This window comes from Lutra lutra, chromosome 9 (assembly GCF_902655055.1).
Source record: "Lutra lutra chromosome 9, mLutLut1.2, whole genome shotgun sequence".
In the NCBI taxonomy this organism is placed as follows: Eukaryota; Metazoa; Chordata; class Mammalia; order Carnivora; family Mustelidae; genus Lutra; species Lutra lutra.
This window is the reverse complement of record NC_062286.1, coordinates 100211369-100230671: the sequence shown is the minus strand read 5'-3', so window position 1 is coordinate 100230671 and position 19303 is coordinate 100211369. Positions and strand designations below refer to the sequence as shown.

General features: G+C 43.2%; 1 protein-coding gene across 3 annotated transcripts in view; it reads left to right on the top strand.

The window, feature by feature from the left end:
- The first annotated feature begins 214 nt into the window (after window positions 1-214).
- Window positions 215-19303, top strand: part of SCP2D1 (SCP2 sterol binding domain containing 1) — a 42252-nt gene continuing 23163 nt past the window's right edge. For 2 of the 3 annotated variants that reach the window (XM_047747212.1, XM_047747209.1), the window contains exon 1: window positions 215-283. The gene's annotated coding sequence lies outside the window, so the exon portion shown is untranslated. The remainder of the gene's footprint in view (window positions 284-19303) is intronic. The other variant, XM_047747211.1, reaches the window with a different exon arrangement.

Below are 19303 nucleotides of genomic sequence, written 5' to 3'. Positions count from 1 at the left end.
TCATGCTATTCTGTTTTTATGGTATTTTAGTGATTAACCCGATAATCCTGTCAGAAGAAATATTAGGACAGCGCAGCTTGTTACTTGTGAACTTGTGCAGGCTTCCAGTGTTTGCTGTGTTCTTTACCGTAGGCTTACAGACCATCTGTTTCATCATCAATTCTAGAATGTTTTCAGGAACCCGCATCTCACTGGCCTGTCTCCTGTGTCCAGAATTTTTGGCGTTTTTGGTCTTCTCTCCCCTCTTTTCATTTCAGAAGATTATTTTTTGGAGTTATGAGTGGTAAGTGTGTTCTATAATCCCATCTGTAAGTTATTTAAGGACTTTTGAAACTTCAGTTCGTTCAGAGATCCTCGTAAGTCTGTCTCTTCACCCACCATGAGCTTCAAGTCCCCCTTTATGATGTTTCTTTTGCTCTTTTGAAGTTTGAAACATTTGCCTTACAGGAGTAGATAAAATAACTTTTTGGGGAAGAGATTTTATTTATTTGACAGAGCTAGCGAGAGAGAGAGAGAGAGAGAGAGAGAATGAACAAGGGAGCAGCAGGCAGAGGGAGAAGCAGGCTTCCCGCTGAGCTGGGAGCCTGATGCAGGGCTCAATCCCAGGACCCTGGGATCATGACCTGAACTGAATGAAGGTAGGCACTTAACTGATTGAGCCACCCAGGTGCCCCTAAAATAACTCTTAATTTGAGCATGTATCCAGGGCTGAAAACTAGTCTAAGCCCTTTATGTGTATCATCCCCACAGCCCTTTTGTTGCTCCCACTTTACAGCTGGAGAAATTGAGACTCAGAAAAGTGAGCTGTCAAGAGCTGTGAAGCATCTCAGATCTAGCTCTGTTTACAGAGTGACAGAGGTAGTCCAGTGTCCTGGCAGCAGGCAGGATAACCCAGTGTGTGATAGGGCTGAGCTTTGTTGCTCATGGCAGTACTTGGGCCAGCCCCTGCTCTCCTGCACTCTGTGTCATCTGTCAGAGTGTCAGGTGACACCTCACATGCAGCAGGCCATGCTACAAAAGGATCCAGAAAAGCCAAATCTTTCATAATGCCTTGGGAGAGAGACACACTGTCTCTTCCAAGGCTGTTTGCTACTTAAACATCCTCAGAAGTATAATCCCTAAGCAAAGCAGTCACCACCGGTGCTCATGAGATGCACAGAAACATCAGAGACCATGAAAATGGTCACCCGCCGGGAACTTAACCCAAATCAGCCTGTCAGCAGATAGTGGAGTCAGGGTTCAGAGCCAGGCCAGCAGGCCCCACTAGACTGCTGCCATGACACTGTATGGTGCCCTTCTCACACATTGGGTCTCTCATGTTGTTGTCACCCCCCTTTTCTTGCCACTCATTCCATCTTTGATGTGTTACTTCCCATTCGCTTGTCCAGACCCCTCCTCTGCCCTTCTCTGGACTTCCTCGAGGCTGACTCATGTGCTTTTGCTTCTGGCTTCTTGTCGGGTTGGGAGCAGGGGAGGCCCCTGTGGTGCTCTGAGGACTCAAAGCGTGAGGGCTGGCTGTGGGTTCCCCATCTCCTTCCCTCCACGAGAGCAAAGGTGGCAGGCCTGCCAGGAGGTCTTCTCCCACAGCTGTTTCTAAGTTTTCCAGCCTCCCCCCTACCACCCCACCCCCCACAGCCTGCTGCCACGGCAAGCTGCTCGTCTCAGGGTTTCCATCCTAGTGAAATTTCTTTGGAAAATTCTGGGACCTTTTCTCTCCTAGTCCTTCCTATGTCATATATGTTATTTAATAGTTTAAATAAGCACCCTTCTCTCCTTTTACTTTGAATTCCCCAGTGAGGTCCTGCATTTCAAGTGCTCACTGTCTTGGTGTTATAGGCCAGAGAGGGTCTGGACCTTCTTTCCCTTCTTCTTCTCCTCCTCCTCCTCCTCCTCCTCCTCCTCCTCCTCCTCCTCCTCCTCCTCCTCCTCCTCCTCCTCTCCTTCTTCTTCTTCTTCTTCTTCTTCTTCTTCTTCTTCTTCTTCTTCTTCTTCTTCTTCTTCTTCTTCTTCTTCTTCTTCTTCTTCTTCTTCTTCTTCTTCTTCTTCTTCTTCTTCTTCTTCTTCTTCCTCTTTTTTTTAAAGGTTTTATTTATTTATTTGACAGAAATCACAAGTAGGCAGAGTGGCAGGCAGAGAGAGAGGAAGGGAAGCAGGCTCCCTGCTGAGCAGAGAGCCCAATGCGGGGCTCAATCCCAGGACCCTGAGATCATGACCTAAGCTGAAGGCAGAGGCTTAACCCACTGAGCCACCCAGGCGCCCCCCTTCTTCCTCTTCTAATAGTCACCTTAAAGGGAGCTATGATGGCATCCCACATCCTCAAGTCTCTTAATACCTTTACACAATGCCCATTCAAGACCCCACAAATCCATTCCATCTGAGTCTTCTTGTTGTCCATTAGCAGGTTATTCAGTAGAACTGGGGTGGTAACCTGAGGGCAACACCAGTACTCCCCAGTTCTGGACCATTTGGAATGGTATTCAGAGGAAATGGGCTTTGGTCTCAAGGGTCTTGTCTCTTATCAGAGGCAGGTTCTGCCTTCTTTGTAGTATAATGAATGGGTGCTCCCTGCACTCCTCTACCTCTGGAGGCTCTATATGGGAGGTGGGAAAAGCCAGTGATGGCTCAGGGCTTGGCATTTGAAGCAAACAGAACAGAAAGAGCTATATACATCTGGCCAGAAGCCCCATGTCTGGTTTCTCATCCTGTGCAAGTTCTTAGAAGTCCAGCTTGGCCTCTGAGTCTCTTTCTTGTCTGGACACTGGCTGTGCCTCCTACAGGTGAGACTCAAGGCTGTTATACCTGAAGACAGGTATGGCAAAATGGCAGCTGCTCAGCCATCTGAGTTGATCCAGCCAATGCTGGATCGGCAGTGGGGGGTAGGTGGGGTGACTGGTTTGGGAGTCAGGGACTGATCCTTATGCCTGCTTTTCTTGCAAACTCTGGGCTCCAGACTTGGGTTCTGTAAGTTGTGGGCTGGGATCAGATCACGGTGTGAGAGGGCATAAAAGAGGACTGCTGGGTCTCTGTGGGCATCCGCTAACTTGTTTTCAAGTTACTTTTTGGCATACATTGATGCAAGTGTTGCTGCTAAAAAGGAAAACAGAAATTCCACATGGATAACTGACAGCAAAGAATGTTCTCCCCATATTTCTCACTACTATCTGAAGAAAGGATGCTTCCAAATAAGGACAGGGACAGAGGAGGCCTTCCCTGCTTAGTGGGGGAGTCCTGGAGAGAGCCAAACCAAGCTGCACTATGCTTGGGAGCAAGACCACAGGCATAATTGTGATCCTCGAACTCCAGCAACAGTTTGCCTCTCAATAGAATGGGGTTGGTCCCCTCGACATGCTATGTTCCAGATACCCCACCGTCCCCAGGATGGCAGTAACCCATTTTAGTAAGCTTGCCCCTCTGAAAAGCAGTCTATATTAACAAAAAATAAACAGTATTTTGGCATTTTTGGGCAGTTATAGGAAGACACTAGAAATATGGAGGAAAAAATCCTTGGATTGCCAGGAATGTAGAATAATAACCTATTATGGGTTTTAAAGGATTACTTTTTAAGCCTTTTATTTGGAAATAATTTCAAACTCATATAACAGTTGCAAGAATAGTGCAAAAAACATCTTTATACCCTTTACCCAGCTTTGCCTGCTACTAACATTTTGCCCCATTTGCTTTATCATTCCTCCCTGTCCATGTATGTGTGTGTGTGTGTGTGTGTCTGTGTATTGCTCGTTCCTCTAATTTATAGTCCTTGTTCTAATTTTATTGAATGGCCCAATAACATCCTTTGTTGCTACATTTTATCTTTTAGTACTAGGTTCAGTCTAAGATCAGGCTGCCTTTCTGTAGCTGCTTTTTCCTCCAGAGTAGCTCACAAGCAGAGTATTTCCCCACTGTGGGCCACAGTTTCCTCATCTGTAAGATATAGGGGCCAGAGTGGCTGACATCTGCATTCTGTGATTATTTGATGGCCTGGGGTGCCCAGCACAGTGCTTTACATGACAGGTGTCCTTTATTTATTTTTTTATTAACATATAATGTATTATTTGCATCAGGGGTACAGATCTGTGAACCATCAGTCTTACACAATTCACACCAATTGCCATAGCACATATCCTCCCCAATACCATCACCCAGACACCCTATCCCTCCCACCCCCCTCCCCTCCAGCAACCCTCAGTTTGTTTCCTGGGATTAGGAGTCTCTAATGGTTTGTCTCCCTCCTTGGTCCCATCTTATTTCATTTTTCCCTCCCTACCCCCCACGACCCCCCATCCTACCTCTCAAATTCCTCATATCAGAGAGATCATATGATAATTGCCTTTCTCTGATTGACTTATTTCGCTTAATATTATACTCTCTAGTTCCCTCCACATCATTGCAAATGGCAAGTTGGGGGTTTTTGATGGCTGCATAGTATTCCATTGTGTGTGTGTGTGTGTGTGTGTGTGTGTGTGTGTGTGTGTACCACATCTTATTTATCCATTCATTTGTTGATGGACATCTAGGTTCTTTCCATAGTTTGGCTATTGTGGATATTGCTGCTGTAAACATTCAGGTTCACGTGCCTCTTCGGATCACTACATTTGTATCTTTAGGGTAAATACCCAGTAGTGCAATTGCTGGGTCATAGGATAGCTCTATTATCAACTTTTTGAGGAAACTCCATGCTGTTTTCCAGAGTGGCTGAACAAGCTTGCATTCCTACCAATGATGTAGGAAGATTCCCCTTTCTCCTCATCCTCGCCAACACCTGTCATTTCCTGACTGGTTAATTTTTGCCATTCTGACTGGCATGAGGTGGTATCTCATTGTGGTTTTGACTTGTATTTCCCTGACGCTGAGTGATGTTGAGCACTTTTTCATGCGCCTTTCGGCCATTTGGATGTCTTCTCTGCAGAAATGTCTGTTCATATCTTTTGCTCATTTCTTGATTGGGTTATTTGTTCTTTTTGAGTATTGAGTTTGATAAGTTCTTTATAGATTTTTGATACTAGCCCTTTATCTAATACGTTATTTGCAAATATCTTCTCCCATTCTGTCAGTTGTCTTTTGGTTTTGTTCACTGTTTCCTTTGCTGTGCAAAAGCTTTTGATCTTGATGAAGTCCCAATAGTTCATTTTTGTCCTTGCTTCCCTTGCCTTTAGCAATGTTTCTAGGAAGAAGTTCCTGCAGCTGAGGTTGAAGAAGTTGCTGCCTGTGTCCTCGTCAAGGATTTTGATGGAATCCTATCTCATATTGAGGTCTTTCATCCATTTTGAGTCTACTTTTGTGTGTGGTGTAAGAAAATGGTCCAGTTTCATTTTTCTGCATGTGGATGTCAATTTTCCCAACACCATTTGTTGAAGAGACTGTCTTTTTTCCACTGGACATTCTCTCCTGCTTTGTTGAAGATTAGTTCACCATAGAGTTGAGGGTCCATTTCTGGGCTCTCTATTCTGTTCCATTGATCTATGTGTCTGTTTTTGTGCCAGTACCATATTGTCTTGATGATGACAGCTTTGTAATAGAGCTTGAAGTCTGGAATTGTGATGCTGCCAACTTTGGTTTTCTTTTTCAACATTCCTCTGGCTACTGGGGGTGTTTTCTGGTTCCCTATAAATTTTAGGATTATTTGTTCCATTTCTTTGAAAAAAGTTGATGGTATTTTGATAGGGATTGCATTAAACGTGTAGATTGCTCTAGGTAGCATAGACATTTTCACAATATTTGTTCTTCTAATCCATGAGTATAGAACATTTTCCCATTTCTTTATATCTTCCTCAATTTCTTTCATGAGTACTTAATAGTTTTCTGAGTACAGATTCTTTGCCTCTTCGATTAGGTTTGTTCCTAGGTATCTTATGGTGCAGTTGTAAATGGGATTGACTCCTTAATTTCTCTTCCTTCTGTCTTCTTGTTGATGTATAGAAATGCAACATATTTCTGTGCATTGATTTTATATCCTGACACAACTGAATTTCTGTATGAGTTCTAGCAGTTTTGGGGTGGAGTCTTTTGGGTTTTCCACATATAGTATCATATCATCTGCAAAGAGTGAGAGTTTGACTTCTTCTTTGCTGATTCAGATGCCTTTTATTTTTTTGTTGTCTGATTGCTGAGGCTAGGACTTCTAGTGCTATGTTGAATGACAGTGGTGATAGTGGATATTCCTGGCCTGTTCCTGACCTTAGCGGAAAAGCTCTCAGTTTTTCCCCATTGAGAATGATATTCACTGTGGGTTTTCCATAGATGGCTTTGATGATAGTGAGATATATACCCTATATCCCTACACTGTGAAGAGTTTTGGTCATGAAAGGATGCTGTACTTTGTCAAATGTTTTTTCAGCATCTATTGAGAGTATCATATGGTTCTTGTTCTTTCTTTCATTAATGTATTGTATCACATTGATTGATTTGTGAATGTTGAACCAATCTTGCAGCCCTGGAATAAATCCCACTTGGTCGTGGTGAATAATCCTTTTAATGTTCTGTTGGATCCTATTGGCTAGTGTTTTGATGGGAAATTTTGCATCCATGTTCATCAAGGATATTGGTCTAATTCTTCTCGTTGATGGGGTCTTTTCTGGTTTGGAATCAAGGTAATGTCTTTGCCAGAGGTGGAATTGCACTGCCCTTGCCAGGGTCTAGGCTAAGAAATCTGCTTAAGTTCGCTCTCAGGAGTTTTTGATCCCTGAATGCTTTCTGGGAGCTCTGGAGGCGGCCTCCCAATCTCTAGCCCAGAGGAACTGAGAGCTCGGGACTCCACTCCTCAGTGTGCCCTCAGAGAAAAGGGGTCAATCACTCCCATCACCCTGGTCTCCAGCCGCACTCCGAGCTAACCCAACCTGTAACTGAGTGTTTCTATCTCTGGTGCACAGCCCTGTTTCAAGTCTCCAAATCCAGCAGATTCCTGCTGCACCACTCCTCCAAAGGAGGAAGGTGAGTCTAACTGGATCTGCCACTTGTGGGGTCCTTGCTCAAAGAGCAGTGGTCTGATGTGCCTCGGATCATGGTTTAAGGTAACCTTGAGCTAAGAGCTCACTCCTTGGCTCTGTCTCTGCAGCCAGCTTCCCTGCTCTGATACCTGGGAGTTCTGCTGCATTCAGACATCCCTGGTCTTTTTGTGACCCTGCAGGTCCTGAGACTGCACTGTCCCTGCAAGGGCTCCACCCTCTGCTTAGCCTCTGGAGTGATGTCCCTCAGTGGAGCAGACTTCTGAAAGTTCTGATTTTGTGCTGTGCTGCTCTACCACTTGCCCGGAGCTGACCTCCCCCCACACGGTCTATCTTCCCGAATGTTGCCTTGGATTCACTTCTCCGCACGTCCTACCTTCCAAGAAGTGGTCGCTTTTCTGTTCCTAGAATTACTGCTCTTCTCTTCTCTCTCCTGTTGAGTTTGTAGGTGTTTGGAATGGTTTGATAACTGTCTAGCTGAATTCCTGGGACCCAACCAAATTTAGGTCTCTTGCTCCTCTGCCATCTTGCTCCAATAGGTGTCCTTTAGATGGTTAATGGAAATCCTGCTTTCCAGAAGGACTGGGACTACCTTTCTAGTTCAGGAAGCTTTTGTCTCCCCTCCCTCTCTAAAATAAGACTGGAAACAAATCAAAAGTCTCTGTCCTGGTCTCTGAAAGATCTCAAAAGTAACTATTTAAAATCGTAATTGGAACAATGTATTTGGCGATTGCAGCATATGGATAAGTGAAATGAAAACAGCAGTGTCAAGCATGGGTGAGGGGACACTCTGTTACAATGTACCTGAACTACATGTGAAATGAAAAAGTGTTATTTGAAGGTGGACTAAGATTTGTTAAAATGTTTATTGTATTACTTATTTGCTTACTTGTTTACTTAACTAGATTGCTGGTTTGTTATAAAAGGATATAACTTAGGAACAGACAAATGGCAGAGATGTGTAGTGCAGGTACCAGGGAAGGACACAGAGCTTCCGTGCTCTCCATCCCCCACACTGCTACAAGTTCACCAACCAGGAAACTCTAAAATGTATATTTTAAACTCTAGGGCAACTGCTGTATGTTTTCTTTAAGAAACCTATTTTTTTCTTTTGAGAGAGAGAGAGAGAGAAAAAACAAACATGAGTGGGGAGGGGCAGAGGGAGAGGGAGAGAATCCTGAGCAGGTTTCTTGCCCAGCACAGAGCCCAATGCAGGGCTTGCTCTCACACCCCTGACCAAGATCGTGATCTGAGCTAATTAAGAGTCAGACGCTTAACCAACTGAGCCATCCACATGCCCCTACAAGAAACCTATAAAAATAAAGATTGATAGGTTACTAATAAAGGGATAGAGAAAGATGTACCATTCTAAGAGTAATCAAGAGAAAGTTGGGGAAGCTATATTAATTTCAGACAGAGAAGACATCAGAACAAGGAAAATTACTAACAAGGATAAAAAGGGGCACTACATCATAATAAACGGGTCAGTTTTCCAGGAAGACATTCAATGTATGTGCCTAACAACAGATTGTGAAAATATGTTAGGCAAAAATATGTCAGCCTAAAAAGAGAAATAGACAAATCCACTGTTGTAGTTGGGGACTTCAGTGTCCCCCTATCAGTAATGGATAGATCAAGCAGGCAGAAAATCAATAAAGATAGAGTTGACTGGAATGGCAGTATCAAGCAACTTGATCTAATTGACATTTATAGAACACTCCATCTACCAGCAGCAGAGGACATATTTTTTTCAAGCTCATATGAACACACCAAGATACATCACATCTGGGTCATGGAACACTAACAATTTTAAAGGATTAGCAATCACATACAATCATTTGTCAGATCACAATGGCATTAAACTAGAACCCAGTAACAGAAGAATATTTAGGAAATTCCTAAATATCTGGAGGTTAAACAACATACTTCTGAGGACTTCATTGGTCAAAAAGAGTCTTAACAGAAGTTAAAAAACATTTTTAACTAAATGAAAATGAATATACACCTTATTAAAATTTGTGGAATGAAGCAAAAGCAGTCCTTAGAGGGAAATTTGTAGTATTAAATGCATATAATAGAACAGAAGAAAGAGCTAAAATTAATGACCTAAACTTCCATCTTAAGAAAGTAAAGAAGGAAGAGTAATTAAAACCTAAGGCAAGTAGTAGAAAAGAAAAACATATTCAGTATCCCACCTCTCCACATGAAAAGATACCAGACAGAAGTAACTCCACAGCTCAGAGGAACAGTTGTTACATTAATAGTAATAATGAGGGGCGCCTGGGTGGCTCAGTGGTTAAAGCCTCTGCCTTCGGCTCAGGTCATGGTCTCAGGGTCCTGGGATCGAGTCCCGCATCGGGCTCTCTGCTCAGCAGGGAGCCTGCCTCCCCCTCCTCTCTCTCTCTGCCTGCCTCTCGCCTACTTGTGATCTGTCAAATAAATAAAAAAAAAATCTTAAAAAAATAGTAATAATGACGTCAACGATGATGATGGGTAATATGGCATAGTGCCCCTTATGTACCAGCTGCTCTTCTAAGCAGTTCACATGTACTCACACATTTGTTATTTACAGAAACTCTATGAGGAAAGTACTATTAGAATCCCCATTTCACAGATGAGACGCCAAGGCACAGAGCCAGTAGGTAACCTTCCCAAGGATACACAGCTACTGAGGAGAGTAGCCGGGATTAGAATGAGGCAGCCTGGCTCCAGAAGAGGCAGAACCCCTCAGTTCCTGATCTGTGTCTATCTTCTCCATAAGAACGATGACTAGTCTTCTAGAACAATTCGTGTAGACTGGGAATATGTATAGAAGGGGAGACCTAAGGTGCTGTCTTGGGGGTGGGCAAGAAATACAGATGCAATTATGCCCCTAGAAAAACTTACTAATGTTTGAAAACTCACAGAAGATAGGAATGCTACTGGAAGGTTTGTGGCAGATAAATGCTCCCCAGGAATTTGTCTGGGGAGTGCCACAGGACTCTGTTCCAGATAGCACATTTATCAATGTCTTGGATTAAATCAAGTTCATCAAGTGGCAGTTTCCATCAAGAGGAGCCTTAAGTGATAGAGTGATGCCAGCATCTAGAGTCCACTTTGAATTCAACATAATTAAGTGATATTTGGGTAAAACAAAACTTGCAGAATATAGACTAGGTAGGACCTAGATGAAGAGGAGTTTCTGTGAAAATGAATTTGAGGTTTAGCAAACCATAGTTACAAATGAGTTGGAAGTGTGATGTAGCTGCCCAAACATCTGGTTCTGTCTCTAGCTGCACTGAAAGGGATGTGGTATTTGTGCTGGAGACTCTTAAGCTGGACAACATATCAGAATCATCTAAGAATTTCAGATGCTTGGGCCCTACTCCCAGAGATGCTAACTTGACAGGTCTGTACTGAGAATGTTTAAAAGCTCTCAAGGTGTTTGGAATGGCAGCAGGATTGAGAACTGCTGGTCTCGCAGGTCTAATAGTTGTTGGTTGCCTGATAGTTGTTCCAGAAACAAAGTCAGGGTGGTTCTGAACATTGAAGTGGGGGAAATATGAAGAGCCAAGCCTTCCAGGGTCAGCCTGCTTCATGGTAGAGGCTGGAGGTCACATGGGCATTAGCAGTGTGTGTCCAAAGATGCCTCTCAGAGCTGTTACTTGACTTTAGACTTGGGCCTTCAAAGCACTCTGAACAGTCAATGCCACAAGCTAGAGGGTCCTTCCTTAGTTCTGGGTTTTCCAGACTTTCATCAGAGATGTCAAGAGACTATAGGCTTGGAGCATAAGTGTGATTAGAAAGTATCTCAAGGGGAGCCTGGCACATAGAAAGTCCTCCCCTTGGAGCCCTGTCTACCTTTCCTTTTCATTTGCTCTCCAGGTGTGAGGCATGCACTATAGCAATGTGGCCTTTTCAAGTGGTGTAGTAGTGAGCTTCAGTGATGGCCCTCCAGTATCATCACCTCCTGGTTTCAGACTCTTGTGTAGTCCCCTCATTCACTGAATCAGGGTTGACCTATGTGAACAGTAGAACACAGCAAAATTAATGATGTGGGACTGCAGGAGTAGGTCAGAAAAGGCCTTGCAGCTCCAACCTTGTTTTCTTGGATTGCTTGCTCTAAGAGGAAGCCGGGCACCACACCGTCTTATGAGGACACTGAAGCAGCCCCATGGAGATACCCACAAGGACAGGAATTGACTATAGCACTAAGTTGCCAGGCATGTGAATGAACTACTTTGGATATAAATCTTTCTACTTCCAGTTGAGCCTTCACATGATTCCAGCATCAGCTAGTAACTTGCTGAACTGTCACCAAAACCACACACCTCAGGCCTTCTTATTACATGAAAAAAATAATAAATCACTAATTTGTCTAAGCCAGGGGTTGGCAAACTATACCCCACGGGCTGGTTGCCTGATTTCATAAATAAAGTTTTATTGGAACATAGCTGCATGCATTTTTTACATGTGTTGTTTATGGCTGCTTTCACATTATAGTGACAGAGATGAGAAGTTGTGACAGAGACAATGTGTCCACAGCCAGAAATATTTACTATTTTTTGGCCCTTTGAGAAAAAGTTTGCCAACCCTTTAAGCCATTGCTTTTTTTTTTTTAATTTCCTACCAACAGCTGAACATAATACCTAAGTGATAAATTATCCAGTCCACAGGACATTCATTCTTGAATAACCAGGTGACTTTAATTATGTGGAAGCTCATGGAGAATCTTGTCATAAAGACTATCTGGCTTTCTAAGCTCTACATTGACCAAAGGTTTAGTTCATCAATAGTATCAGTCAGGAATTAGAATCTACCTTAACTGACTTAAGAAAATTTAATGAAAGGACTTATTACAGAGGTGAGGGAGTGTCAAGAGAGAAACACAGGATATTGGGGCATCCAGAAACTGGTGACAGTGGGAAGACATTGCCTCCAGCAGATCTCCAGGGGAAGAAGGAGGAAGTGGTTTTATTTTTCTTTTAAGTTTTTTTTAAAATTTATTTGACACAGAGAGAACACAAGTAGGCAGAGATGCAGGCAGAGAGAGAGGGGGAAGCAGGCTCCCCGCTGAGCAGAGAGCCCGATGCAGGGCTCGATCCCAGGACCCTGAGACCATGACCTGAGCCGAAGGCAGAGGCTTAACCCACTGAGCCACCCAGGCGCCCCGAGGAAGTGGTTTTATAAGAGCCCGTTGGGTACTCTGGAATCCCACTGATACATTAGAATCAAGTAATGATTATGGTTCAAACTACTCTAGGAATTCAGACCCAGTTTGAACCAGCTATGCTGAAGAAAAATTGGGTGCTAGAACAATTACTTAGAAGAGGAAGCTTCTGGGATCCCTCTTTACTATAAGTCTACCATTTGAGTAATTGTGCAGAGTAATAGCTTGTGTCTTCATTGGTCTGTATAATTATTGCCTCTTCACTTGATTTTCATTGGTAAACTGATTTTTCTGTCTTACACAAATGCCCAAACCATTTTTTATTTGTCATTTTTTAAGTTGTCATTTTTTACCAGATTTTTTTTTAAGCTATGAGTATTCTCTATAATTAAAGGGGAATCTGTGAGTTCTTGTAGCATTTTTCATCCAAGAGAGGCTCAGAATGTTCAAATTCACTCCAAAGTACAAGATAGTCTCTTCTTTAGAGATTTTTGAATTTTATGTTTGATGGGTCAGAATAAAAGAGGCCCTGGAAAACAGAACCAGACAGGGTCTTCTCCCATTGCCTTCCCAAGTGGGTCAGAACTGAACACTCAAAGTGATTATACCTCGTGATTTAAAAATATTGGCATGCTCTTTCTTATTTTGCGTGTATCAGTGGTCTTACCAGGCAGTACATGCTAGAGTAGGACAGCCGTCTTCCTTTTTAGGTGCTAAGTCCCAAGCCCAACCCCCACCACAGTTCAGATGTTTCAAAAGAGGGACCATAGATTCCTTCCCCTAAGGTGCCCCCAAGGACTCTACCTGCATTAGAAGAGGAACTTCAAACAAAATACCACTCTGGTCCACACATGCTTGTTTGTACTGTAACTTGCCATGCCAAATATGATTACTGTTTAACAAATAGCCCACAAACTTAGTTGCTTAAAACAGCCATTTTATTTTACTTAATGGATTCAGTTGGTCAATTATTCAGGCAGAACATGCCAGGGATGACCTCTCTGCTCTGGGATTTCTAAGGTCTTACCTGGGAAGATTTCAGTGCTGGTGGAGACTCAACATTTGGGGGTAAGAATCATCCAAAGGCTCCCTTGTTCTCATGTCTACTGCCTGAGATGAAATCCTGACTTGAAGTCCGGGACTAGTGCCTCCACCCATAGCTTCTCCATGTGGCTGGGCTTCCTCACAACATGGCAGCCTGACATGGTTGACCTTCTTACATGGCAGCTCAGGCTCCAAGTGCTGGTGTTCCAGTGAACAAGGTGGAAGCAGCATGACCTTTTTGGGGATCCAGTCTTGGAAGTCACACAGCATCATTTATGCTTTTGTTTATTGGTCTAGGCAGTCACAAGACCACCTAAATTCAAAGAAAGGAGAAATGCTCTCCTAACCAATCTCCATGAAGGGAGTATCAAAGAATTTTAGAGCCATGTTTTAAAACCACCACATTTGCAAATGGAGGAGCAGTTTTCATTTGCCTGGTAGAAAGTGACCTCAAGTTAAATGGAAGCATTTTCTCATTTGGAGATTGGAGAAACTGCACCCAGAAACATGCACAGGCCAGGGTGAGTGAAATTTTTAACTGGACTGCAGAGGCCTGAACTTTAAACTTGCAATAATGGATGCGTGGCTGCGATGATGGTGGTGTGGTAGAGTATTATTAAAGAACTGTGGATTTCATTAATAAAAGAAAGGATAAGAACCATATGATCCTCTCAATAGATGCAGAAAAAGCATTTGACAAAATACAGCATCCTTTCTTAATAAAAACCCTCAACAAAGTAGGGATAGAAGAAATGTGCCTCAACATCATAAAGGCCATGTATGACAGACCCACAGCTAAAATTTTCAGTGGGCAAAAACTGAGAGGTTTTCCCCTAAGGTCAAGAACACGACAGGGATGTCCACTCTTACCACTGTTGTTCAGCATAGTAGTGGAAGTCCTAGCCTCAGCAATCAGACGACAACAACAACAACAAGTAAAAAGCATCCAAATCAGCAAAGAAGAAGTTTCAGTTTCACTCTTTGTGGATGACATGATACTCTGTGTAGAATATCTAAAAGACTCCACCAAAAAAACTGCTAGAACTGATAACAGGAATTCAGCAAAGTTGCAGGATATAAAATTGATGCCCAGAAGTCTGTTGCATTTCTCACACCAACAATGAAGAAGTAGAAAGAGAAATCAAATAATCGATCCCATTTACAATTGCACCTCAAACCATAAGATATCTAGGAATAAACCCAACCAAAGAGGTAAAAGATTTATACTCTGCAAACTAAAGAACACATATGAAAGAAATTGAGGAAGACACAAAGAAATGGAAAAACATGCCATGCTCATGGATTAGAAGAACAAATATTGTTAAAATGTCTATGCTACCCTGAGAGGAGAAACTTAGGAGATCATATAATGGCATCCTGTAGGGGTAGGGTAGATGGAAGAGCTGAGGAAGAAGGATAAGGTTATGAATAAGGTGTGGCCATTTGTTGATTCCTAAAGGAGATGGGGCTGCAATCAGGCTGAGCAAATCATGAATCCAGGAGGAGGAAAAAACAATGTTCAAAGGAGACTGAAAAGAACTTAGAATGGATTGAAAGAGAAAATCAGATCTATCAATCGCTAATAAGAGGTCATAAGGGGAAACTATGGTTTTGGGGGGAGGAAGGGGGAGGAATTGATTTAATGGAGGCATGGCTAACAGTTAAATAAGGAAGAGATTTAGAGACCCTCAGTACAGTCCCATGAACAATGGGGCCAGAGTGTTGCTCTTGGTTTTTGGAAAGCAAGATAGAAGAAAGTTCAAGGCTGCCCATGTGACCAGCATGGACATTAGACATTTTCCAGGTACTCTAAGGGGGGAGGAAGCTGGTTATAAATATGTATCAACAAAGTCATACGTTTGCCATGGAGCAGCCCCAAGAGATAGAATTGGCCTCCTGCCTATTGGCAGAAGCCCTGCTAATGTTGTGGTTGGCAACTATTTGCATGTCTGCTAATATTCTGAGAACAAATTAGGATCCAGTGATATCTGGATGTTCCATGAGTAGCTGGCCATAGCCATTTGGCTCTTAAGTTTATTTAGGGCTTTTACATTCATTATCTCATTTACTCTTCTAAGCTTGTGATGTAGGCAGGGAAAGTATTATCATGCCCATTTGGGGGATGAAGCAACTGGACGGTTAAGTGTCTTCTCCAAGCAAGGCATCAGCAGGTCCAGGACTAGAATCCAAGTCTCATGCCTCCTGGTATTGCCAGGTCCTCTGGCCTCTGCCCTGTCACTTCCCAAGCTGGACCAGGAGTTTAGTTGTGCTGTCAGCTGGCCTCTTCCAGGGGCAGATGTGCACAGTAATGTTTGACTGCTTCTTGTAGCTGGAGTCCATTTCAGCTTCAGTCTTCCTTCTCCATGCATATACACCCACTTTGAGCTCCACACATGATGTTGCTTTTACAGGTGCCAGAGTGTTTCAAAGCTACCAATGATCTACCACACTCTATAATCTGCTGAATGAGGATTAACCAAAACATGCCCCAATAGGGAAAAAGCAAGTTTCTCTCTACTATAGCACGTACATATCAGCAGCTAGTGTTCTTTGGTGGCAAACAAAAACAGACTCTAGTTAACTTAAACAGAACAGACATAGCAGGAGGGCTTCAGGAAGTTCACTGACTCGATGGAAGGGTTTTACAATGAGCCCTCATAGGTGATAGGAAGAGAGCAGCTCTGGGTGGGGGCGGGGGAGAGTCTCTGAAGCAGGGATTGAAGGATAGCCTTTGTTGGGAACCACCACGGGAATAAATTAGTTCCAGCTAAAATTTTATTTTTCTGGTCTTTGTGCCATTTGGAGGACCCATGTAAAAAGTGGGAGAGGACCTAGGTGGGCAGAAGTGTCAGCTGTGCTTCCTGACCATTCCCTGTGGGTACTTATGTGGATATGTTGGGCCTGACAGTGACTTCTATATGAACAACATCATTCTATCAGTGCCTTAGCTTCCCCCGTCCTCATTCTGTCCCCAAGAAGGAAGACAATAATTAAAAAACCTTTTTTTCCTCCTTCCTGCTAAATGTAATCTTAGATTAACTTTGGTCACTGCACCTAATGTCTTAAATGCAAGTATTCCCTAAGGTTCTATCATTTACTCTCTTTGTTCTCAGCGTCCTCTCTGAACCCTTTTAGTCCCCATCTCCCTGCAGGGGACCCCTTGATCTAAGCCTTCACTATTGCCCATTTTCAATTTCCTGTAGGAATCCTCTACCCAGATCCACTGGGCTCAACCTGCTCTTCCTCCCAAAATGTGCTATGGCAGATACCACATTGTGGCTCGTTCAGCATCTGCTTCAATCCCCTTATGCATGTCTCCCCTGAACTGTAGAGTCTGGAAAGGTATAAATGACATTTCTCAAACTACTGTGCAGCTGGGGAGCCATGCTTGATTGACTTCCACTGAGTGGCCCTTCCTCATGAGACATGGGAGGCAGAAGGGGTGATGTGAGTGGTGGGGCCCTATGGGAGCCACATGGAAGGCCACATGGGTGCCACATCTTGTGTTGGGGCATTTGGTTCTTTAAGGGCAGCACAGGAGCTTCTTCTTTCCAGTCCTCTGGGGTCACAGGCTGCGCCTGTTGGGAGCTGTGGGGTTTCTGCTGGAACATTCCTCTGGGGAGGTTTGTACATATCTCCTAGCATTGTAGCACCCAAGCTTAGCTCTTAGAATTGGAAATTTTGTGCAAAACCTAATAGAATAAGCCTTTTCTTGCTTGTTAAAGTGGATTCTGTAGTCTGCAACCAAGAACACTGCCTGATATAAATACTCCCTCTCTCCACCAGTGCTATAGTGTAGATATTGACAACAGGCTCTTTGCAGGGGAAAGACCCTGAACAGGGACACCTGGGGCCTCAGTTGGTTGAGTGTCCAACTTTTGGTTTTGGCTCAGGTCATGATCTCAGGGTTGTAAAATAAAGCCTCAGTGTGTAGGGCTCTATGCTCAGTGCAGAGTCTGCTTGAAATTCTCTGCCTCTCCCTCTGCCTCTGTCCCTTCCCCTGCTTGCACTCTTTTTCTCTCTATTAAGTAAATAAATAAATAAAATCCTTAAAAAAATAGCCCTGAACCATTTTGAACATCCACCAGCAGTGTGTGAGACTCTCAACTGCTCTCTCTCCTTGCCAGCACCTGCATTTGTCAAACTTGATTGATGTTGGTAAAAGAAACAGTATAATTTTAAAAAATGTTCCAATATAATAATGTGACTTTGGATAGAAGGTAAGATAACACACATACCCACCCTCACATGCCTTACATCGCAGTTAAAAAAGAACATTTCTTATTAACACTGGCTAGGTCTTTAGAGTACACCTTCTTTTTTTTACCGACTTACATTGTGGCAGACCAAGAATTAAGGCAAGTCTTCAAGGTATTGTTTGCCTTAAACTAGAAACACCACTCCAAATTTATAAACATAGCTTCCCTAATTGTTCCTGTCTTCTCTCCAGGTGGGTAGATGGACTGGGGACAGAGCTGTCTCCTCATCAGCCCAGGACAGGTTTCTTCACACCCTGAATTGTCTTTTGAATACAACTTAAGGAGGAAACTATGAATAAAAGGGCTCAGGTAGCAAAGTTCAGTCTCAGGACCAATCTGTAACTTAGCTGTTATCTTCATGTTGAGTTAGGAGGCACATTGAAGGACAAGAGGCCATTGGTTAGCAGATAATTAATGGCCTTGATGGAATTCTTATCATTTCAGGAGGCTGTGCTAATTTGAAACCATTGCTGGCTTCCTCTGTTCGTGAGCTGTGCTCGTTCTCCCCACCGCATCTCCAAGCATCCTCCCTGACTCCTAAAGTCTGTGGCAGATCTGGGTGAGGATTTTCACTTGCATGCCGGCCATGATCCAAGTCTTACTGAGGTCAGAATCTGACCTCAGGACCCAACTTCAGTTTTGCATCTGCAGGGAAGTTTTTCATTTCACCTTCTAGGGCAATTCTCATGACACATGATCCATGATATCCACAGAAATACTTAGTTACCTATGTCAGGGTCTCTTATAGAGACTACAGAGTCCAGTGTTGTGTTGTGTTCATGGGTATGTGTATGTTGGGGGTGCAGATAGAGAGCAAGGTGGGGAGGAAGGGAGGTGGCGGGAGGAGTGAGTTCACTCATTTCAAATAAATTGTTTCTGCATAGTCCATTATTTCAAAATTTCCTGTCGCCTTTTCTTTCCTCCTTGGTGCTGATGACTGGACTCTATGGAATCCAGTGACTGTAGAAAGACTGGCACATGCTGAACTCAGGTTGAAGCATCTCATACTCTTTGCCCCTTGGGAAGTAGATATAGGAATTGCATTCATTATCTTGTACTCCAGTTTTGAGGCTTCTAGAAATAGGAATTTTGCTGTCAGGCTTCAGTGCAGGAAATCCCTTCCCTTGACAATAAGGAAGAAACTAAAACAACACACAGTGGGGCCTATAAAGTATATTGTTCTTATAAAATATCAGACGCAGCCTCGTTGTCTGGCTTTGACTGATGTGCCATACTATAGGTGTGACTATAGATATAACTCTGTAACTCACTCCTGAATTCTATGACTGCTGTATTATTGTTTTTTCATTTTTATATGTGATTCTGAGGTGACAGATTTGATTTCCTTTTGGTTCCCTGCCCCACTCAAGATTTGACCCAGTGTGTAAGTTAGCTTTTGCTATGTAACGAGCCACCCCCAAAACCGAGTGGCATCAAATAACAAATATTTTTGATAGAGTTTATTTTTTAGAGCAGTTTTAGGTTCACAGAAAAATTACATGGAATGTAAAAAGATTTCCCATGCACTCCTACCCACTCTCTCATGCACAGCCTCCCCGACTGTCAATATCCTCCTCCAAAGGGTTACATTTGTTGCAATTGATAAACCTACACTGAGACATCATTACCATCCAAAGTCCACAGTTTACATTAGGGTTCAGTCTTGGTGTTGTATGTTCTGAGAGGTTGGAAAAATGTATAGTGACATGTGTCCACCATTATAGTATCATACAGAGTAGTTTTACTGCCCTAAAATTCCACGTTCCACTTATTCATCCCTCCCTCCCCACTGTAACCCCTGATAACCACTAGTCTTTTCACTGTGTCCAAAGTTTTACCTTTTCCAGAATGTCATATCGTTGGGATTGCACAGTATTTCACCTTTTCAGGTTGGCTTCTTTCACTTAGTA